The sequence below is a fragment of the Coffea arabica genome, chromosome 11e (assembly GCF_036785885.1).
Source record: "Coffea arabica cultivar ET-39 chromosome 11e, Coffea Arabica ET-39 HiFi, whole genome shotgun sequence".
Lineage (NCBI taxonomy): Eukaryota > Viridiplantae > Streptophyta > Magnoliopsida > Gentianales > Rubiaceae > Coffea > Coffea arabica.
Genome location: NC_092331.1, coordinates 13,118,336 through 13,140,343, shown reverse-complemented (window position 1 = coordinate 13,140,343; position 22,008 = coordinate 13,118,336). Strand labels below are relative to the sequence as shown.

The 22,008-nt window shown below is 34.9% G+C and overlaps 2 long non-coding RNA genes across 2 annotated transcripts; both read left to right on the top strand.

The window, feature by feature from the left end:
• The first annotated feature begins 12,646 nt into the window (after positions 1-12,646).
• Positions 12,647-15,174, top strand: LOC140021088 (uncharacterized). Its single transcript, XR_011825062.1, has 3 exons — positions 12,647-12,823; positions 14,184-14,242; positions 14,982-15,174. It is a non-coding gene; the product is annotated as an uncharacterized lncRNA (long non-coding RNA).
• Positions 15,175-17,027: 1,853 nt separating this feature from the next.
• On the top strand, positions 17,028-19,555 carry LOC140021084 (uncharacterized). Its single transcript, XR_011825058.1, has 3 exons — positions 17,028-17,204; positions 18,565-18,623; positions 19,363-19,555. It is a non-coding gene; the product is annotated as an uncharacterized lncRNA (long non-coding RNA).
• The last annotated feature ends 2,453 nt before the right edge of the window (positions 19,556-22,008 follow it).

Below are 22,008 nucleotides of genomic sequence, written 5' to 3'. Positions count from 1 at the left end.
AAAATATCTCGAATTTCTTTTGGAAATGTTAAAGTCCTTTACTCTTTATTAGGATATGCAATCACGTAAAGTAGGGGAAAATGCTAGAAAAATATGTAATTGCCAGTAATATTAGTCATCAAAAGAATAATTTGTAATTGCTAGTAATATTAGCAATATTGATCAAAAAATTAGATTCCATTAAGCTTAATAATTTGTCCTTGACAAGTGTAGAGTATACATATAACGATTAAACTCATTCCACAATCAAGTTTTATATTTATAAAATTCTAAATACCTTACATGCGATTTTCTACAAGTATATAGTTCGTGATTGAATATAGGGTATTTAGGATCAAACCCACGGGGAAGAATGAACAACTACCGGTGCTACTAAAACTCCTCTATTATTTAGACAATCAACAAATTAAAGGAAATAAAACTAAGTTAAACTATGCAAGAAAATAGCAAATGAAAATTTCTTAGGATATCATATCCCTAACTACTCATGCAAGTGCAACTTTTGGATCATTGAGCATTACTATCTCGGCTAATTATGACATAATTTTCTTGAGCATGTAAAACCTACTCTCGTAGTAAATGAGCTATACTTTAAAACTATACTTATAACTAATCAACACTTACTCTTGTGGTTATAAAATTAGCTACAAATTCATTGAACCTTTATGAAATTACATGAAATAAATCACTAAAGGCACAAAAGTGCACATCTACTCTCGTGAGTGTACTCCCTAGGTTTAGCACTTCTTAAACTAATATTAAATGTCAATTATCATTGCAAATCTAACACCTTAAGATTATCACAATTAATGGCCAGTTAATCATGATTAGACAAACAAAAGTGCTAAATAACTTACTCAAAATAATTGTATCAAATAGCTAAGAAATCAAATACAATGCAATCATAGAAAGTTCAACCAAAACCTAAGGCATAAACTTTAGAAACATATAATGAAACACAAATCTAATCTTGTCTAATAACTAAACACGAAATTCAATACAAGAGAAAAAGTAGTAGAAGAGATATCACCCTTATCACATGAGATCAAATTCTCCATCTTGCTCATCATACCCAAGCCGTCAAGTTTGACCAGAATCCCTCCAAGAAATCCCTCCAATTTTTGGCTGAATTCGCCCCTTGTTTTGCCAAAATTCTCTGTCTCGAATGCTTCCAAACAATCCCTCCAAAAACTGGTCAAATTGTTTGAAGGGATTCGAGTCGACTTTCATTTTTGACAAGTATCTTCGTTTACTTTTTCTAACGTTTCGAATCACATTTGAAACTCATCATCCTTGCGAACTTTAGGATTTCAATCATCATAATGTAAGTTTATTTCTTGTCCAAATTGAAGTCCATTTCCAACTCCTACAAAAATAACAAAAAATATGCAAGTAAAAAGGACAAATATCTCATTTAAGCATTGGATTGCACTTAGAACTAATTCTAGCAAAAAATGACCATTTTCTTCTTATAATATTGCAAAAGTGACTAAAAGTAATATTAAATATCATCCAAATATAGTACAAAATAGTCATTTATCAACTCTCTCACACTTGAATCATTGCTTGTCTTCAAGCAATCAACACATAATTAATCAATCACAATGATTCAAGAGGTGAAACATTACATACACTTTTTCAAATTTAATTCCTCATAACTCGGTAAACAATCATTATAGAATCATTCAATTTATACTAAATACTCATAATATCAAGTAAAAGAAAGATAATTATACCCTAATTTAACGAGTTAAATTTAATCTCTCACCTTAACCTAATTTTCACATGCAAGCAAATCACATAGTCAATTCATAATTATCCTCCTCCTACAATAATCTTTTTTCAAATTTCACAATTAAGAGGGACATTATTCATAAAAATCTTACTCAAATAGAGCAAATGCCTTTTGACGCGAAGATCGACACTTTTAGGTGAAAACTTCCGATTACTCAACACTTCACTTATTCAAATTGCTATGCATACTCTTAATTCAAACATTTTTTTATGCAAGTGCTAACATTGATAGATGCCAACCCCCAATTACTTGGTACAAGAATCATGGGAGCAGAATAAAAACTTTTTTTCCTCTTTTTTCTTTTTTCTTTTTTTAAAGTAAAAGACAATAAATAGACATTCTCTCTTAGTAAATACATAAGAATAATCAAAAAGAAAAGTATAGTTTTTATTGACTATATCAATCACTTGTAAAATTGAGTAAAGAGAAGAAATCTTGTTATACATGTAAAATTATAGGTATAATTTTCCACAATTTACAAGATATACTTTCTAAAATGAAAAAAATTCTAATTGCATAATAACTATTTTCAAGTTAACTGAGGACTAAAATTTTCACAATACATATAAAGTTTCAACAAGTGGAAGGATTAGAACACTTAAGGTTGGATGAAATTGGCCCTTTTAAAACAAAATTGCAAAAATTGGAAGAATTTTTGGCCATACTGAAATTTTAAGAAAGATTTTGAAAAAATTTTGACAAAGTTTCCCCTTATAACTGAACAAAACTCCCTGCCAACAAACCCAATTTCAAGAAAACTTTTTCATATGGCAATTTTTCAAAACACAATTTCAACATTTCTAATGCATTTAAATCTACAAAAATATCATCAGATGGCATAAAATAGCAAACCAATTATTCTCCTCCTCCACACTTAAATTTCACATTGTTCTCAATATGAGAAAAGAAAACAAATAAAGAGTAAGAGATAAGACTCACCTTATTAATTTGCACTGTTTAAATCCATGGCCATGTAAGGAATTTTCAACCTTATTTGACAAAGAAAGAAGAGTTCAATTAATGCACCATTTCAAATGGAAAAATCAAAATAAAATAACTTCTTAAAAGTAAACATGCAAATCAAGGGAAAAAGAGAAAGAGATCAAGCATGTAAATCAACACAATGTTCAAAGATAATAAAAATATGAAATTAGCTAACTTCGCAAAACAAGTATATCCATGAGAATCCAAAGCAAAGTTAAGCAAATTTCACAAAATATGCTCATAATCATAAACAAAGTAAGTTCCATTTATACATTTTGTTGTCAACGATCAAGTCCCCTCAAATACAAAAGTACTCTCCAAATGGATGCAAACACACCAAATCAAAATATAAATGATCTTCTTTAGAATTGATGAAATGCTAAAAACCATTGAACTACAAAGATCATAAGTGCATTTATGAATTTTATCCATTAAGGCCATTTTCAATTCACCTCAGCTTCTAGAATTACTTAATAATTCAACCAATATATATTCTCATATATTTAGATAATCTAGACTACTCAAATGAATATCATAAACTCCTACAAAACTAATTAAAATGCTACATTAGCCATTTAATATGCAACTTTTTACCAATCCAAATTAAGCATAAATTTAGCTAAAATTCACCAATCTTCACAAAATATTTACAACTCATAATTTATTCATCATCAATAATCATCAACAACATGAACAAGTATAATAAAAAATTACCGAACTTCATAAAGACAAGAAATTCGAAAGTGCCAAAAAATAGGAAATATTCACAAATGGCAATAATCAAAAGACAAGGTTTAGTAAAGATTTGTTACCTCAAACTTATTGATTGATGACTAGGGATGCAAAGTACTAAAATCTCACTACAATTTGGCCTCAAATGGAGGGTTCAGAAAAATTGAAACTCTTGTCTTGTGAAGCTAGAATCCAAATTAAAGCTTATTTTTGAAGAAGTTAAGCTATAAAATCTTCTCTAGAGGATAAGAGGAGTGTTTTGGTGAAATTAGTTTGAAGATTTGATGATAAAAAGAGGAATTTTGGTGAGTAGTGTGTGTTTTATGTGTGAGTATGTGTGTGGGGTTGAGGAAGAAAGAAGGGAAGAATGAGGAATCCATGAACAGATTTCTCTTAAAATCAAAGACTAGTCAGAATCCGGTCGAATTCTAGCCAGAGGATCAAAAATTTTTTTTTTTCTACTCCCCTGCTAATCCGGCCGGAACTTGGCCAAATTCCCTGGCCAGATTTGCTGCAGGAAATTTGATCTGCAATTTTCCTCTAGTTTTCTACTTGGCCATGTTTCCACACTTACCAGGTTTTCAACTATTTTTATGTTCCGTGTATGAGATCAAGTTTTAACCTAGAAAATGCATTTTTCTCAATAAAATACACTTGAAAACACGAGATCATGCGTTAATATAACTCTAGCATGAAACACTTTAAATGCATGAAATGCATCAAATCAATATGAAAACTTCCTTTTTGCCTCAATATAGACACTTTTGCACTTGAGATGATTTGTCTGAACCCTTGTTGTCACAGCTTACAAAAACATACAAAAAACACTAATCAAACAACTAAAACCTACTAAAAACAGGAAATCGTTGGGTTGCCTTCCAATAAGCACTTCTTTATAGTCAGTAGCTTGACTATATAACCTTATTTTTCAAGGAGGTTTTATTAATGAATAATCTACCATTTTAAGATGTGGTGGATCAACAAAAGATAGATTGATAACAAAAGCCATATGCTCTAATGATAAGAAAGATGGAAGTGGTTTGCCCATCTCAAGTATCTCATGTGTATCATTTGAGTACTCACCAAAAGAATGTTCACATCTCAAGGGGTTAAATATGAATCATTAATGTTCATCTCTTGAGATTCATCATTAGTTCTAAGGATATTATCTTGTGAAATGGACACCTTTTCATTAAAACATGCATTAGATGTATCATTTTCATCAAAATGCAATCCATTTTCACATACAACATCCTTACCATTTATACTAGGGTCATTTTGCATATCATTAGAAGAAATAACTTCATACAAATCATGCAATTGGTTTTGAATTCTACTAAAGTGTGTTAATCATTGTCCCTTGTTTTTATGTTTACAAAACAAATGGATGTTACAAATATCTCATCAAAAATCTTTTCAGCAATATTGCAAATCAGGCTCAAACATTAAGTACATGTTGATAGAGAAAAATGAGCACTGAAAGCTGTCGGACGCTCATAAAGCTTGGATCGGACGTCCGATAGTCATTGCTCAACTTCGGACGTATGAAAAACTCCACTACCGGACGTCCGAAAAGATAAAAGCATTCTCTCTAGCTCACCCACCTTGATCAGACGCAAAACATTAAAGCACCGGACGTCCGATAAACAATGAGTCACTTCGGACGCAAAAGCATTGTTGGTACCGGACGTCCGAAAGAATTGAAGAAAAACTCTTTTGCTCACTGCCTGCTGTCGGACGCAAAAAAAACAGAACTACCGGACGTCTGACACTACCAACGGATAGTTGACTCTTCAACTGCTTTCTATCCGTTAGAAACATTAATGAAGGAACTTTTCAACCTCATATAAATTGAGCAAAGTCAACCACTTTAGTATAACTTTGCACATTGAGATTACATCATATCAAGAGTGATTGTAGCAAGAAAATACTCTTTAAAAAAGATTTGTACTTTTAGTTGTGTAAGTTTCATACAAGCTTTTCTTGTGTGAAAAAATTACTTCAATAGTGTAATTCTGTGAGGGTTATCCGAGTGATTGTAAAACTTCCTAACTTGACTAAGTGTGACTTCGGGCAATGAGGAAGTGATCCTTCCTTTATACACAACAATTGGTTGTAATTGATCAACTTGAAGAAGGTTGCTTTATAAAGTGATATTCAAACTCAAGAAGAATTTGAAATCTAGTTTGCTATTCTATCTCTTTCATTTACTATCTTGCAATTTAAAATGCTTATCTCTTCTACTCACAAGCATTTGTGCTTTCTCATTATTTGTTCCTTTGTGTGGTCATCTAGAAAAGAGGATAAGTTTCATATTTAACCAAAAAGGGTCTCATAACTTGGTTAGTTTTTAATTAACCTAATTCACCCCCCTCTTAGGTTGTCTTCGATCCTTACAATTGGTATCAGAGCTTGGTCTCCTAGAGATTAAACTCAATCGGTTTTGGAGTAAAAATGACAACCAACAATACCATGTTTTTTGAAGGACAATCTGTCACTAAACCCCCAATGTTTAATGGATTCAATTATGTGAGTTGGAAGGAAAGAATAATTATCTTCTTGCAATCTATTGATATTAAACTGTGATTTATTGTTAATGAAGGTCCATTTGATGTCTCTACAATTGATGATGCTACTCGGCCAAGACCAAAAATCAGAAATGAGTTGACTGCTAAGAACAGAACTCATCTCACCTTGAATGCTAAGTAGGGCTGTCAACGGTCCAGGTCTAAACCTGGACCCGGACCAGACCCGTCAATATTTTTTGGATATGGTTAGGTATATAGACTCGTGACCTGGACCCGAACCCATTTTATCTAACAAATTTGTGGGTCGGATACGAAATATATCATTCCGACCCATATTTGATCCGAACCCGCTTTAATTAATTAATAATTAAAAAATATATACCTATCTTTACTACTTTCATTCCCAAATTTTCCCAACCCTAATTCCCACCGCCACACCGCACATCTCTTTTTCCCCTTACTCTCTTTTCTCTTTTGCTCTGCCTCCCATCTCCGCCAATAAGTAGTCCACCTTGAAACACTAAAGCGGCGATGCTCTCAGCTCTCTGACTCTCTCCATCTCAGCTCGAAGAAGATTTCATCTTCTCTGATAGGATAGATCAAGATGCAGCTTCGCATATGAACAAAGGAATAATACCATTTGTCAGTAGTCCTGTTTGTTGACGTGGGGTAAGAGGTGGTCTCAAAGCTGCTCAAATTAGGAGGCCTAAGCAACCACAAGTTTGGTACAAGGCAGGCAGAAAAGAAAAGATTTGGACCCTCTTCGATATTCCTTTTGCTTCACGGTGTTTGGACCACAATCGGCAAAAAGTTTTATGTACTCGTCTAGGATTTTTGAGGCGAATTTCTCAATTTTTCTTCAAGCTTCAGAGAGTTTTAAATCTCAGAGAATATTCAATTTTCGATTGATAAGCATGTGGCCAATATATTGTAAATTCCTTAAAACATGATCTTTTCTGGATATTTGAAATTGTCAAGATTTAAATTCTTAGAATTGAATAGACCCCAAATGGTAATTCAGAAATACTAGGAGCGTTGCCGTGCAAAACAGAGAAGTTTATGCCATGCATAGAGAAGTTTATGCAGTGCATAGGGTAGTGTGAGTGGTTTGTGATTTAGATTTGTAATTTGTGATTTAAGTTTGTGATTGGTTTTGAATAACTTTGTAATTTACTGCAAAACATCTTTCATTTGTAATTTTCGGCAAGAAAAGTTTGATTTTGCTTCTTTGGCAAATTAGCTAACTTCCCTGATTCAATAAGGCTTGCGCAGTCTGCAAAATGTGATAAAAATCAGACTGCAATTTCAGGTGCTGAAGTTGTAGCCAAAGCAGGTTTTTGACAGGTTTTTTTTTGGGTAGGCCCGACCCAGATCCGGGACCCGTCGAGTGCGGGTCTGGTACAAAGATTAGGGGACCCGTCAGGTATTTGGGTCGGGTTCGGAACTAATGCAGTATAACAGATTCGGGTCCAAATTTATTAATTTCGGCCTGGACTCGGCCTATTGACAGGCCTAATGCCAAGGTTATGAATGTGAGTCTATTAGAGTCAAAGGTTGTAGATCTGCAAAAGAAATTTGGGATAAACTAAGAGAGATCCATGAAGGGAGTGAGAATGTAAGAGAACAAAAGAAATCAATCCTAGGTACTAAGTATGAATCATTTAAGATGAAATCTCATGAAAACATTGATAAGATGTATTGCAAATTTAATGATCTCATTAAGGACTTAGAAGTGTTGAAAAAAGAATGCACCTTAGGTGAGAAAAATAGAAAGATTTTGAACGCCTTGACCAAACATTGGGAGAGTAAAGTGACTGCCATTGAAGAGGGTAGAGATTTAAATTTCATGCCTATTGAATCTCTTATTAATTCTCTAACCTCTTATGAGCTGAAACTTAAATCCAAGTTACAAGAGGAAGAGAATGCAAAAACAAGAAGGAACATTGTTCTAAAGACATCTCAAGATGAAGATGATTCAGCCTCCTTGGATGGAGAAGATATGGAAGTGATGATAGCGATCTAGCTCTCATCACAAAAAGTTTCAAGAGAATTCTCAACAAACGAAAATTTAGAAAATGAGGACATAACAACTCATTCTCAAATTAGTTTAGCAATGCAAGAAACAAAGGGAAGCAAGAGTTCAATAAAAAGCAAACTGATAAATGCTTTGAATGTGACCAACTTGAACACTACGTAAGTGAGTGTCCAATAAAGAAAACGAAGGAAGAAAAGGTTGAACGAAAATCAAAGTTCAACAACTTTCAAATTACACGGAATGATTGCAACTCAGAAGGTGAAGTCGAAGAAGAAGAGAAATCTGCCCAAATGGCTTTCATGACTATTGGTGATGATGAGGTAACTACCTGCAATTCTCAACTTAATATTGATGATGAATCTGATGATGATATTAATGCTTTCATTGAGAGACTGCATAACAGTTTGAAAGAATCCTATGCTAGAAACAAGGAACTAAAACAAAAGATCAATTTTCTTATTCAAGACAATACAATGTTTTTTTGACAAAACAAGAATCTAAAAGTTGAAAATAATAACCTGAAAAGAATTGAGACTAATTTGCATATTGAGCTGGATAAAAAAATAAAGACTTGTGATTTGTTAAAAAAGGAACAAGGTAACTTGAAAAAAAGAATGGATAACCTTAATAAGTTGCTCTAACACAAAAAATAAAACTGTTCTCAAAAGAATGATTCAAAACCTCTTTTTTTTGGCATTCACAAGAAAATGTTGAATTCTAGTGCCAACGAATTTACCATTTATAAGAAAAGGCAAATCAGATTTATTAAATCTGTCCATGCCAGTAGTTCACTAACCATGTGCAATTTTTGTTGTCAAATTGTCATATGATGAGAAACTATTATGTTAGAAAGAATATGAGAAATAGCATGAAATGCATGTGGATAATTAGGCATACTATTAACTCTCAAGAACCCAAAAAGTAAAGGGTATCATATATTATCTTGTGAATTCTTATGTAGGTAAATTTGGTGAATATCGTTAAGGAATCAAAATGGTTCATAGATAGTGGATGTTCAAGACATATGACTGGTGATCCATACAATTCATCAAGCTCAGGCCCAAATCAAATGGAAAGGGAATTTTTGGATATGATAACAAAGCCAAAACTTTTGGAATAGAAGATGTTTGTAAGAATGGCCAAACCTTTATTTACAATGTTCTTTTAGTTGATAATTTGAGCTACAATTTGTTGAGTGTTAGTCAATTGTGTGATAGAAATCTGTTTGTGTTATTCAAAAAGCATTAATGTCTTATTCTTGACTCAAAACTTAATACTATTTTCATAGGAATGAGCATAAATGACATTTATGTAGTTGTTCTTGAAAATGTTGATTCTTCTAGTTTTAAATATCTTAAAGTTGCAAATGAAGACCCTTGGTTGTGGCATAGAAGGCTTTGTCATTTCAACATGGATTTGCTAAAAGAAATTTTCAAAAAAGATCTTGTTAGGGTTTGCCAAAAATTAAGTTTGAAAAGGACAAAATCTATGATGCTTGTCAATTTGGAAAACAAGTCAAAGTTTCTTTTAAACCCAAAAAATGTATTTCTACTACAAAGCCTTTGAAACTTTTACATCTTGATTTGTTTGATCCTACACAAACTGCGGCTTATGTGGCAAAAGATATTGCTTTGTTATGATTGATGATTATTCTAGATATACTTGGGTAATGTTTCCTGCACACAAAGATGATGCCTTCAAAAACTTTGTTTCCTTATTCGCAAAAGTTCGAAATCTGATTGGTTTAAAAATCATTAAAATTAGAAGTGATAATGGCTCGGAATTTCAGTTTTATGGCTTTCCAAAATTTTGTGATAACAATAAAATTACACATGAGTTTTCAATTGCTAAAACTCCTCAACAAAATGGTATTGTTGAAAGAAAGAATAAAACTCTTCAAGAAACTGCACGAACCATGTTAAGTGAATGTAACTTGCCAAAATATGTTTGGGCCGAAGCCGTTAATACCGCTTGCTATGCTATGAATAGAGTTCTTTTGAGACTTATTTTGAACAAAACCCCTTATGAATTGATGTTTGATAAAAAGTCTATTGTTGGATACTTCAAAGTTTTTGATTGCGAATGTTTTATTTTAAACATCAAGTAACATCTTGGAAAGTTTGATAAAAAAATCTGATGAAGGAATCTTTTTGGGTTATTGTGAGAATAAAAAAGGTTTTACAATCTATAATCGTAGGACTTTTGTTATAGAGGAAGCTATACATGTTACTTTTGATAAATCTAATGGTGACATTTCCAAAAGTTGTGGTGAGGATGACGATGTAGGTGTTCAAAAGGACTTAGGAAACTCACAATTCATGATCAAGACAATGTTTCACCAGAAAATAATTCAAAGGAAGATAATTCTCAAGATATTCTAGCACTGTAAGATAATGACAGGGATGTTGGTATACTTAAAAATTTTTCAAGAGTTTGGAAGTTTGTTCAAAACCATCCGAAGAAACTCATCATTGGTGATCCATCCGAAAAGGTAAGAACTCGCTCCTCTTCAAAACAATTGATGGATAATTTTGCTTTGGTCTCACATTTTGAACCAAAAAAATGTTGTTGATGCATTGAAAGATGAAAACTGAATTTTAGCTATGAAAGAGGAACTAAATCAATTTAAAAAAAACAAGGTGTGGACAATAGATGAAAGACCTCAAAATTATCCTATTATTGGCGGAAAATGGATGTTTAGAAATAAGATGAATGACAAAGGTGAAGTGTGAGAAACAAGGCTAGACTAGTTGTTAAGGGGTATGATCAAAAAGAAAGAGTAGACTTTGATGAAACATTTGCTCCCGTAACTAGGTTAGAATCAATTAGGATGTTTTTGGCCTTTGCATATTTCAAGAATTTCAAACTATTCCAAATGGATGTTAAAAGTTCTTTCTTAAATGGCTTTATTGATCAAGAAGTATATGTTGATCAACCTCCCGATTTTGAAAATGAGATTTATCCAAATCATGTGTTTAAACTCTCAAAAGCTCTGTATGGATTAAAACAAGCTCCAAGAGCATGGTATGAATGTTTAAGTGGTTTTTTTTGGTTAAAAATGGTTTTAAAAGAGGCATTGTAGATACCACTCTTTTCACTAAATAAAGTTCAAATGATCTTTTAATTGTGCAAATATATGTGGATGATATTATATTTGGTACTACTAATGAGGGTTTGTGCAAGGATTTTTCCACAATTATGCAAAAAGAGTTTGACATGAGTATGATGGGAGAATTAAATTTCTTCCTTGGTCTCTAAGTGGTTCAAAATCGAGAAGGAACGTTCATTAATCATGCTAAATACACCAAGGAGCTGCTCAAAAGATTTGAAATAGAAGATTCAAAGCAAATTGGAACACTTATGTACACATCTACCAAGTTTAACAAGGATGAAGAAGGTATAGAAATTGATAAAAAGAAATATAGAAGTATAATTGGTAGTTTGCTTTACTTAACTCGAAGTAGACCTGATATTATGTTTACTGTTTGCTTGTGTGCTCATTTTCAGCTTTCTCCAAAGGAATCTCACTTAAATGCAGTAAAACAAATTTTTAGGTACCTAAAAGGAACTTTGAGTTTTGGTCTATGGTATCCTAAATGTCATGAATTTCTATTATGTGACTTCTCGGATGCTGCTTTTGGCGGTTGTAGGATAGATAGAAAAAGTACAACGGATACATGTCACTTTGTTGGCAATTGCTTAGTATCTTGGTTTAGCAAGAAACAAAATGCTATTTCCTTGTCTACAACTGAAGCGGAATATGTTACTGTAACATCCCGAATATTAGGAGGTTGTTTGTGAAGAAAATATTAAAGTATATTTCTTCGGGTTTGATTTAAAACCTTATTTTGTTTTAAAAGACTAGAAACCCTAATGTTTTAATCAAAAAAACCCTAGTTTACTTGTGACTAAACGGATTCTTAAATCTCTCATATTTTACTAGAGATCCTAATGTTAATTATTGAAATTGTAAATTCCTCGCGTTTTCTTAAAAATTTCCTTTTATTTGAAAATTATTATTTATTAAGGCCCTACTACCCAATTGTTCAACAATAAGTGTAGATGAACCTGGAAATAGGGTTTTACACTTCGGTTTGAAGATTTGAGCAAAATTAGGGTTCTCGCGATTTTTCGCCGGATGAATTTTCGATACTGACCAAGGATCAATTTGATGATTAAAAGTGACTTTTAAGTGAAAAATCATATGTGAGTAGTAGCAATGATATAAGGTTAGAGTATGGGAAGAAAAAAAAAACAGTAGTACGTGAGTTTTTAAGAAAAACGGCGCGAACCGGCGGGTCCCGCGCACTACCGTTTGAACGCACCACTGGACTACCACTTTCTTGCACCACAAGCTCATTGATATTTGAGCCAAAATATCTTCTTATATTCAGCTAAGAAGGACCGAAATTTGTGGCTAAGAAGCAAGGGGAAGAAAGAGAAAAATTAGTGGACAAGATTAGTCCAAGTGTTAGTAGAAATTTGTGGTCATAATTAACTCTAACCTTCTTACTTCTTATAAGACCAACACTTAGCTTCATTCCTCTTCATTTTGCTGCTGAAGAACCGTGAGTGAGAGAGAGGAAAAACAAGAGAGCAAACCTTCCATTTCATCTTCAAATCCAACAACTTAGTGAGAAAATAAACAAAGTAAACCGATTAAACTTGTTCTTGAGTGACTAAGTGTTGATTTGTGGTAAGTTTTTGAAGGAAGGAAGCTTGGACTACTCTTAGTGACCTCTACTCAAGGTAAGAGAGATTATCTCTCCAAGTTTTGCTTTTAATTTGGTTAAATTAAGATGGGCAACTTGATTTTATGGTGAGATTATGGATGATGAGCATGTTTTAGTAGTTTTCCCCAATTTATTTGATGAACTAGGGTTCCTGATTTTCTGCTCAAATTGATGTATGATGCATGAATGTTGCAATTAAAGTTATATAAGGTTGTTTAGTGGTGATTGGAACCAGAAATTTGAGGAAACTACACTTAGAGCTAAAAATTCCAGATTTCTGGAAAATTTCCCAAGCATTCTGTCCGAAATTGTATCTGTATGCTAGAGGCCGAATTGGCCTTTGGTCAAAGAAGGAAAGTTGTAGAGAATGGTGTTTTATAGGTGCCTACAAAAGTTCAGCTCAATCGGAGCAACGTAGAACGTGAAAAGTCCAAAATACCCCTACTGCTTTAAGAATTTCCCAGTAGTCCGTTTCTTCAGTTCAGTCCAGTTTATCACGATTTTTGACCAGGATCCATTCTGATTTAGCTCTGGACCAAAACATGAAAGTTGTAGTGCTCTGAAGTATCTTTAAAATGCCTCTAAGAACACCTGACTCGGACTTGTGTACACTGAGTTATGTCCATTACAGTGTTCTGCATTTAAACAGCCGGTGAATTGATTTCAGGTTTGGTAATTGGAGAATTTGACCAATTTACATTAGAAACTGGATTAAGTGACCTTCATGAACATTGTAGCTCTGTGTCTTAGCTTCGAAACGGCATAGGTTACGCCTCAATCCGGTAAGCGTAGCCTCGGATATGTTATTTCCGCAATTGTACGTCAAATCTGTCTTGTACTAAGTTAAATTTCTGCACTTGTAATTGTTGTGAATCTTGTTTTTATGATATTGTGAGCCTATGGAACGGCTTTTGGATTGAATTGTTGAGATATGTAATGTTGGGTTGTGTTTGAGAAAAACAATGAAGCCTAAAAGGCTGGAAAATTAGGTAAACACAAAGGGCATGCTGCCCGAATTTTTACTCGAGGTCTAGAAAACTATCTTTGCAACTTGAGTATGAGTTAAGAGTGATTACTGCTTGAACCATCTAGGGTACTTAAGTCTTCTTGTCCCAAGATATATAAATAAGGACTTGGCCGAACTTGTACCCTTGAGAAATGAAATAATGATTGTTCAAAGTACGATTTCCTTGTACTTTCGACTCGCATGACCATTTCAAGTATAAATGTTACAAAGTTTTATCATTTAAAAAGTGAGCGAGTATTTCACGAGTATTCTCCAAGTGAATTTTCATTTCTTGATTCTTATTGAACGAAACGTCTAAGTTTCGAACTCTAATCATGTTTCAAAGTTCTCAAATTGAGTTTTATCGCAGATTTGGACTCCGAACTCGGAGTATAACCTGAAAGTGACCAGTAGCACTATATCTTTTGGGTGAGTGCTTTCAAATACCGAATTGCACTAGATACTTGAACTTGATACGTGACCAATATGAGTACATGTTATATACGTGAATTGATAGGGCAAGAGTGTACTTTATCGCACTTGCCCTTACGTGATATACTTGTTTATTGTTGCAATTGACTTGATATACTTGATTATGATGCGCGCACTTCCTGGAATTCCAGAAACCCTGTGGCGAGTTACTCTAGTCGAGCCGGCAAGGGCTTGGTCGATTGGGTAACGAACCCTGGGTCTCTTGTATTGTCGAGTGGAGTGATATCTCCTCGACTAATCGGTATACTCGAGTATTACCACCCATGTTCTTGAGGATTTTGGGCCCAGCTGGGGGTTGAACGGTGGACGGAGAGTCGTTTAAGTGGTGTTCTACTGGATTGGTTACTTACTTGAAAGTTGACGGAGTGTCAACTACTACGTGATCAAGCTTCTGGTAATGCAAAGGGGAATTTGGCTCCTGAGAGCCATCCGTATCCTTACGCTTTGGAATACTTATTGTTTGTTGGATTATTGTTTCTTTTGAAAAACTTTTACACTCGCTCATTTTAAGATTGCTACTTGACGTGTTACTGTTCACATTTATGAACACTTCATGAACACTTTATGCTCGTTACTTGGCTATAACGAAAACTCGTACTTATAAATAATGGTCAATTTGCTATTTGGAACCTCACTGGGCTTTTAGCTCATTCCACTCCATTTGTTTTCCTTTCAGGGGTACGAGCGAGGTGCGAGATATGTAAAGTCTAGCATAGACTAGTTGTTTGATTTTTGACTTGTACTCGTGCTATTCCTCGAATAGAATGTTTGTATTTGGATTGTATACGCCTTGAACCAGTTTGAGTATATTGAGACTTTGTACCTCGATTTCTATCAATGTAAATTATAAGCTTGAATTGGGAATGTTATTTATGGTTCATGGATGTGTGTACATGACTCGTTTGAGATAGGGAGTGAGTCCTGGCGAGAGCTGGGCAGGCGGTCTGCCGAACCCTTTGGTACGCCTTAGGGGGAGGTGGGGTCGTCCCAGATGGTATCAGAGCTCCTATTGAGCTCGTGCCGGGAGAAGGTTCTCGGACTGTGGGAATTGACTTGTTAAGTGTGGAAAAGTTGTCTATTGTTTGGGACCTTAGTTAGTTATGCCAGGTAGGAATCTCTAATATGGATGATTTACTCTTGGGACCGGCCGGCTCGAGTTGTGAATTGTCTTATTGTGGATTCTTGTACTTGGGTATCACATAGTGAAGAGCGTTAGAATAAGGGTCTGTATCTTGATTGCACTTAAGGTGAGTTTTGATGGAAAAGGTTAAAGCGTGGATGATTCTAACATCTAACCTTGTTATTGGACCGATCAAAGGGGTTTGCAATACTTGAACTGTCTGAGACAGACTAAAATGAGCTCATTTGGGACTTGAACTTGTTTTGGCAATTGTGCTCTTACGTACATGTAATGGACCTGATTTGATTTTTACACATGAGTAATATGACCTATAGGTGGATTTGAATTCGGCGACTGTTTGAGAATGTGAATTGCTGGGTATAGGCTAGTCGAGTGAGTTCTTATTTGTACCCGTGCTTCTTGAACTTGAAATAATTGAATCTACTTTTGAACTTATATGTTTGAACCCTGCTTTGACCTTGCTTTTGAACTTATTCGTATTTGTGTGGCTTTGCCTGTTGTGTTTCCAAGCACCCGGCAGGGGTAAAAATTTTCGACTTGAGGCTAAGCCATGTTTTAAATTTTTCAAATATCTGAGACTTTTCTTTCAACTTAGGGCTAGTTATGCGAATTAAGCCCTTTTTGCATGTTCTATTTGGTTATCTCTTAGTTTTTTTTTACTAAATGATAAGGTCATATATAAGGGATTGGAGTGATTTCTAGTACCTGACTGACTTTAAAGGACTCTTAGTACCCGTTGGAATTTCGAGGGCGAAATTCTTTTAAGGAGGGGAGATTGTAACATCCCGAATATTAGGAGGTTGTTTGTGAAGAAAATATTAAAGTATATTTCTTCGGGTTTGATTTAAAACCTTATTTTGTTTTAAAAGACTAGAAACCCTAATGTTTTAATCAAAAAAACCCTAGTTTACTTGTGACTAAACGGATTCTTAAATCTCTCATATTTTACTAGAGATCCTAATGTTAATTATTGAAATTGTAAATTCCTCGCGTTTTCTTAAAAATTTCCTTTTATTTGAAAATTATTATTTATTAAGGCCCTACTACCCAATTGTTCAACAATAAGTGTAGATGAACCTGGAAATAGGGTTTTACACTTCGGTTTGAAGATTTGAGCAAAATTAGGGTTCTCGCGATTTTTCGCCGGATGAATTTTCGATACTGACCAAGGATCAATTTGATGATTAAAAGTGACTTTTAAGTGAAAAATCATATGTGAGTAGTAGCAATGATATAAGGTTAGAGTATGGGAAGAAAAAAAAAACAGTAGTACGTGAGTTTTTAAGAAAAACGGCGCGAACCGGCGGGTCCCGCGCACTACCGTTTGAACGCACCACTGGACTACCACTTTCTTGCACCACAAGCTCATTGATATTTGAGCCAAAATATCTTCTTATATTCAGCTAAGAAGGACCGAAATTTGTGGCTAAGAAGCAAGGGGAAGAAAGAGAAAAATTAGTGGACAAGATTAGTCCAAGTGTTAGTAGAAATTTGTGGTCATAATTAACTCTAACCTTCTTACTTCTTATAAGACCAACACTTAGCTTCATTCCTCTTCATTTTGCTGCTGAAGAACCGTGAGTGAGAGAGAGGAAAAACAAGAGAGCAAACCTTCCATTTCATCTTCAAATCCAACAACTTAGTGAGAAAATAAACAAAGTAAACCGATTAAACTTGTTCTTGAGTGACTAAGTGTTGATTTGTGGTAAGTTTTTGAAGGAAGGAAGCTTGGACTACTCTTAGTGACCTCTACTCAAGGTAAGAGAGATTATCTCTCCAAGTTTTGCTTTTAATTTGGTTAAATTAAGATGGGCAACTTGATTTTATGGTGAGATTATGGATGATGAGCATGTTTTAGTAGTTTTCCCCAATTTATTTGATGAACTAGGGTTCCTGATTTTCTGCTCAAATTGATGTATGATGCATGAATGTTGCAATTAAAGTTATATAAGGTTGTTTAGTGGTGATTGGAACCAGAAATTTGAGGAAACTACACTTAGAGCTAAAAATTCCAGATTTCTGGAAAATTTCCCAAGCATTCTGTCCGAAATTGTATCTGTATGCTAGAGGCCGAATTGGCCTTTGGTCAAAGAAGGAAAGTTGTAGAGAATGGTGTTTTATAGGTGCCTACAAAAGTTCAGCTCAATCGGAGCAACGTAGAACGTGAAAAGTCCAAAATACCCCTACTGCTTTAAGAATTTCCCAGTAGTCCGTTTCTTCAGTTCAGTCCAGTTTATCACGATTTTTGACCAGGATCCATTCTGATTTAGCTCTGGACCAAAACATGAAAGTTGTAGTGCTCTGAAGTATCTTTAAAATGCCTCTAAGAACACCTGACTCGGACTTGTGTACACTGAGTTATGTCCATTACAGTGTTCTGCATTTAAACAGCCGGTGAATTGATTTCAGGTTTGGTAATTGGAGAATTTGACCAATTTACATTAGAAACTGGATTAAGTGACCTTCATGAACATTGTAGCTCTGTGTCTTAGCTTCGAAACGGCATAGGTTACGCCTCAATCCGGTAAGCGTAGCCTCGGATATGTTATTTCCGCAATTGTACGTCAAATCTGTCTTGTACTAAGTTAAATTTCTGCACTTGTAATTGTTGTGAATCTTGTTTTTATGATATTGTGAGCCTATGGAACGGCTTTTGGATTGAATTGTTGAGATATGTAATGTTGGGTTGTGTTTGAGAAAAACAATGAAGCCTAAAAGGCTGGAAAATTAGGTAAACACAAAGGGCATGCTGCCCGAATTTTTACTCGAGGTCTAGAAAACTATCTTTGCAACTTGAGTATGAGTTAAGAGTGATTACTGCTTGAACCATCTAGGGTACTTAAGTCTTCTTGTCCCAAGATATATAAATAAGGACTTGGCCGAACTTGTACCCTTGAGAAATGAAATAATGATTGTTCAAAGTACGATTTCCTTGTACTTTCGACTCGCATGACCATTTCAAGTATAAATGTTACAAAGTTTTATCATTTAAAAAGTGAGCGAGTATTTCACGAGTATTCTCCAAGTGAATTTTCATTTCTTGATTCTTATTGAACGAAACGTCTAAGTTTCGAACTCTAATCATGTTTCAAAGTTCTCAAATTGAGTTTTATCGCAGATTTGGACTCCGAACTCGGAGTATAACCTGAAAGTGACCAGTAGCACTATATCTTTTGGGTGAGTGCTTTCAAATACCGAATTGCACTAGATACTTGAACTTGATACGTGACCAATATGAGTACATGTTATATACGTGAATTGATAGGGCAAGAGTGTACTTTATCGCACTTGCCCTTACGTGATATACTTGTTTATTGTTGCAATTGACTTGATATACTTGATTATGATGCGCGCACTTCCTGGAATTCCAGAAACCCTGTGGCGAGTTACTCTAGTCGAGCCGGCAAGGGCTTGGTCGATTGGGTAACGAACCCTGGGTCTCTTGTATTGTCGAGTGGAGTGATATCTCCTCGACTAATCGGTATACTCGAGTATTACCACCCATGTTCTTGAGGATTTTGGGCCCAGCTGGGGGTTGAACGGTGGACGGAGAGTCGTTTAAGTGGTGTTCTACTGGATTGGTTACTTACTTGAAAGTTGACGGAGTGTCAACTACTACGTGATCAAGCTTCTGGTAATGCAAAGGGGAATTTGGCTCCTGAGAGCCATCCGTATCCTTACGCTTTGGAATACTTATTGTTTGTTGGATTATTGTTTCTTTTGAAAAACTTTTACACTCGCTCATTTTAAGATTGCTACTTGACGTGTTACTGTTCACATTTATGAACACTTCATGAACACTTTATGCTCGTTACTTGGCTATAACGAAAACTCGTACTTATAAATAATGGTCAATTTGCTATTTGGAACCTCACTGGGCTTTTAGCTCATTCCACTCCATTTGTTTTCCTTTCAGGGGTACGAGCGAGGTGCGAGATATGTAAAGTCTAGCATAGACTAGTTGTTTGATTTTTGACTTGTACTCGTGCTATTCCTCGAATAGAATGTTTGTATTTGGATTGTATACGCCTTGAACCAGTTTGAGTATATTGAGACTTTGTACCTCGATTTCTATCAATGTAAATTATAAGCTTGAATTGGGAATGTTATTTATGGTTCATGGATGTGTGTACATGACTCGTTTGAGATAGGGAGTGAGTCCTGGCGAGAGCTGGGCAGGCGGTCTGCCGAACCCTTTGGTACGCCTTAGGGGGAGGTGGGGTCGTCACAGTTACCGCCGGAGCTTGTTGTGCTCAATTATTGTGAATGAAAAACACATTGAATGATTTTAGATTAATGTATGATTTTGTGCCTGGATATTGTGATAACATTAGTGCCATAAAATTGACAAAAAAATCTCATTCAACATTATAAAACAAAGTATTTAGACATAAAGCATCATTTCATTCGCAATCTTATCCAAAAGGACGAAATTTGTATTCAATATGTCTGTTCAAAAGATCAAATTGCTGATATTCTCACAAAAGTCTTACCACTGGATCAATTTATGTTTCTGAGTACAAAATTGGACGTTTTAGAAAAAATTCTCTAAAAATTCTCTGGTCAGATTTTATCGGACGTCCGATGCATCTGAACGGACGTCCGACAGTGTTCTTGATCATTTTTCCAGAAAATTTTTGGTTCAGACGGCTGTGTCAAACGCTTCTCTTCATTCGGCCGTCCGACCCTCAAAAGAAGGGTATTATAAAGAAGTTCTCTCCTTCATTTATTTCACTCTCAACTGCTTTGTGGGACACAACCCTTCATATTCTCTCACATTCAAAATTCAAAATTCATCTCTCTTAAGAATAAGTTCCAAGAAAATTGATTTGCCCAACATAATCACATCCCTTTTGCGTGCCCATTAGCTTTCATGGCATTCTATAACTGCCAACCAACCCAAAAATCCCAAATTCTCATCTGAAATCCTAGTGACTCAAAATTCACCTTCTATGGATGATTCAAACATTTATTGTAGTCCATTCGCACTCTAAGATCGTCACATACACACTCACATCATACTCTGCACCAATATCATCCTGCATATCATTATGATGAGAATGAGAGGAGGATCTGTAAGTACCGGACGCATCACCAAATTTAGGTTGAGGGATGAAGATACTGAAATTATTGAGTCCTCTGCCATTAAATCTCCAAAAAGGGCGACAAAAAAATGAAGTGGAAAAGAGAAAGATTCTGCCCAAAAGAATCAATCTGCTCAAACTGAGGACAGGCAATCTACTGAGACTTCTGATGAACAAACTAAGGAACAGCCTACTGAATTATCTCATGTAAATGATGATGAAGAGCCAACTATTGAGCCTTCCACCACTAAATCTCCAAAAAGGCGAGCTGAAACTGGTGGTAAAAAGGGAAAACAGTCTGCAAAAAGGAAGAGGACTGCTCAATCTGAGGGACAACAAACCACTAAACCTTCTACTAGAAAGTCACCAAGAACAAGGGCTGGTGGACAGATTGATGTACAAACTGCTCAACACAGTGAAAAGGGGAAACGCACTGCCAATGTGCAACCTGAGGCTCAAATTGAAGATGAACCTACCCCATTGCCAAAATTCATTGATGATGATGCCCGGGATAGGTTCAAATGGGTTTCTCAAAAGGGCTTCATTACCCAACGGACAATTGTTCCTCATGAATTCCGTAAATTTGATCTTGAACCTGTCATTAAGCTCTTTGAATTTCAAAAATGGACTCACATTTTGACCATTCCCAATACTTATCACCCTGACATGCTTCATCAATTCTTTGCCAACCTTAGGAAGGGTAGATCACACACTGATTTAGTCTCACAAGTAAATTCTGTTGATATAGAATTAAATCCTGACATGGTCAACACTGTTCTGAAAATCAAAATTGAAGATGGTTTTAAAGAAAAAATTACATATAAGAAATTTTTCTCATATAAGAAATTGAAGATGGTTGAACAAATTTTTTCTCATATAAGAAATTTCCTTCTGTCTACCATCATTTTTATGTTACAAATTGATGACTTATTTTCAAACACATTTTAACACTCCTGCTGAAGCAAGATTGGAGGATCTCAATTCCCAAAATTTGATAATCTTTTCTATAATATCAAATCTGTTGGTTCCTACTAATGGTCATAGGACTGATGCCAACAAAATGGAGATTTACCTGTTTTATTGCTTTCTTGAAAAAATTCGAATTGATTTTGGCTTTGTTATGTGCAAATTTTTACTCAAAATAAGCACTGATAGCGGTAGGAAACTTTCCTATGGAAGATTTCTGACCCCAATCTTTGCTCATTTTAAAATTCTCTTCACTAGCAAATCGCCAAATGAAAGTGCCTCAACTGTTTTCTCCAAAACTTATTTTGAAAGAAAAATTCTGAGATTTTTTGAGGGTCATTGGTGCTACAAGCAAACTGTTTCGAAAAATAGGACTAAGAGTCGTCACGAAACTCTTGTCATCCCTAGAACTCCTCGAGATCAGTCCATATTTGTCTCACCCTTTACTATTCATCCTAGAAGATCGTCCAGTAGACCCTCTTCATCTAATTCTGAGGTCATCTTCTTGCTTG